The sequence below is a fragment of the Sardina pilchardus genome, chromosome 10 (assembly GCF_963854185.1).
Source record: "Sardina pilchardus chromosome 10, fSarPil1.1, whole genome shotgun sequence".
Taxonomy (NCBI): Eukaryota; Metazoa; Chordata; class Actinopteri; order Clupeiformes; family Clupeidae; genus Sardina; species Sardina pilchardus.
Window position 1 is genome coordinate 8,365,673 of NC_085003.1, and position 2,500 is coordinate 8,368,172.

The following is a 2,500-nucleotide window of genomic DNA, read 5'->3' on the forward strand; positions in this document are numbered from 1 at the left end:
CAGGCTGCACGCTCCTCTCTCTCTCTTTCTTTTCTCCCTCTCTCTCTCTCCCTCTCTCTCTCTCTCTTTCTGTCTGTCTGTTTCTCTGTCGTCCTCTCCAGCAGAGAGGAGGACTCCTCGAGCAGCCTTGTTTACTGGATTTTTATTCTGGGCCCGCTCGGGTGTTCTCTGAAGAGACCGGCTCTTAAAAAGCCCCAGCTTCTGTCACAGATTATAAAAGCAGGCCATGAATTTCTGCCTGCCACCGAGATAGACGCACGATACCCTGCAGTGCGTGACTCCACTTTGGCTGAGGGTTTGTGGTCATGACAGCTAACCCACCAGTTAGTATTCCTTACTCATGCACATTCACCCGTACGCATAAACACAGGCTCTATCTTGCTCACACACACACACACACACACACATGCTCCCATGTGCAGAATCAGATAAATGATACACAGACATACTCAACTGCTACCTGCACATGCATGGTGAATCTGCAGTTTTTATGTAGCATCCTTGCACGCAAACTGACTGAATCTGAAACTTCAAACATGTACACACCCATTCAGACAAAACACTTAAGACCTAAAGCCCCTCCCTTGCTTTGAGTGATCATTATAGCCCCCCCACCCCCCACACCCTTCTCTCTGCAGTCTGGCACCCTCCCATCTATCAGGGCCTGTCACCCTCCACCCTTACACCCACTGCACGGCTAAATGATTCTATTACTGCGTCACGCTCGCTGCTGAAAGCTCCCAGTGTTCCCACCTCCCCAACGTGTCCCAGCAAACAAGCCCGGGACTCCCATCCTTTGGCTTGAGAAGCCGGCTCACGACAGGCCTCCAATTATGGCTTAGCACCCTGTTCCCATGAGCTGAACTGAGCCGGAGATAACTGCTCTCATAACGTTCCCTTTGAGCTCTCAGACGTCGCCGATCGCTTCTCATCTCTCTCTTTCTCTCTCTCTCACTCTCACTCACTCTCTCTCTCTTTTTCTCTCGCGCTCCGTCTCTGGCCATTTCTCCACGTGTCTAGTTTGTTTTGGCTGCCGTGGCTGTGTTCCTCATTTGGCCCCCTCTTCAGCCCAGTTCCATCTCTCTCTCTCTCTCTCTCTCTCTCTCTCTCTCTCTCTCTCTCTCTCTCTCTCTCTCTCTCTTCTCTCTCCTCAGTCTAATGTTCCAGTCCATCAGACATTATAAGGCGTTCCCAGGTCTCAATCCATCAGCTGATCGCAAATTAGAGAATTATTGCAAACTAGAAAGGGCCAATTGGATTTGCTGTGCTGTCGGCACTGAGCGTGCTCTTTCCCAGGCAGCGCGCCAGCTGTGTTTGGATATGAATGCTCGGCGCTGAACGCCTTCCTTTCACTCATCAATTTCATGTGACACTCCAAGGGGATCCCCTCAAAATGCGCATTGTACTGCTGCCTTTCATTATGGAAATATGGCGGCCATAAATGCACAGCCTGTTGGCCCGTATATTATTTCTCCCCATGCATCCATGTGTCGCGCCTCGCGATGCACACAGACACACACACACACACACACTCAATGCTCACACATGCACAAAGCACAAGTACCTTGACTAATGTCTAAAGTCACACAGATTCCACTGCCCTATATAGGACACAGGATGTTAGAATTACTATGGCAATGCTTGTTTTTTTTCTGGATACATTAGAGAAAATGGAAAGATTATTTGTCACAATGAAGTGCAGCTACTCTGAAAGCTCCCCCTGATGTGTCTGGCAACCTGTGAAGTTTATTATTTGTATTTGTCTAAGAAGCCCAGTGTGAATTAATCGTTTTTTCAGGTTACAGGCCACAGTTGTGTTTTGCATGGGCCATTTTTCCCCACACAGTGTTTTTCCTCCTGGCCCAGGGAGATTATCTACGTGAGCAATAAATTTGGCGTCCCTCTCGATCCAGATAGATGATGTTTTCCTTTCCAAATGAATGAAGCGCTACACACCATCACACCGCTTGCGCTAAGGTGCCCTCTGCAAAACCTCTGCAGGATTAAAAAAAAAGAATGTGATGAGCCCACACCGTGAACTCATACCATCACAACGCTTTAAACTTTAAGTGACATTGATTGCTGGTGTTGATTTTAGGAGGGGCCGATCTGGCAGACCGGTGGAAGATTACCATCTGGGACTAAGCTTTTTTTTTTCCCCTCATATTTTCTATTTTCTCTTTCTCGCTGGACTTTCCTCCCTCCCTTTTTTTTGCGTCACTTTTTTGTGAAAGATTTACACGCGCGCCCGCTCTGAAGAGGGGCGGGGGGGGGGGGGGGGGGGTGGGCGCAGGGTGGCGTCGGGGAGGGAGGAAAAATAAAAGATGAGCAGGGCCGGCCATTAGGCGAGGTCAGAGTGCGAGAGGTGGGCCCGTAATGCAGTGTGACGCCCTCCGCTCCCCGGCTGAGGTCGCCGAGAAAAACCTTGGCGGGGTCAGTTTCCCAAATCTATCCTCGTTGCCCACAGAAAACATGCATATCATCTTTCATCCCATTCCCC

The 2,500-nt window shown here is 49.6% G+C and overlaps 1 protein-coding gene across 1 annotated transcript in view; it reads left to right on the forward strand.

Moving 5' to 3' along the window:
- The window catches only part of kcnq1.2 (potassium voltage-gated channel, KQT-like subfamily, member 1.2), a 138,682-nt gene that overhangs the window by 70,710 nt on the left and 65,472 nt on the right, over window positions 1–2,500 (forward strand). The window lies entirely within an intron of this gene.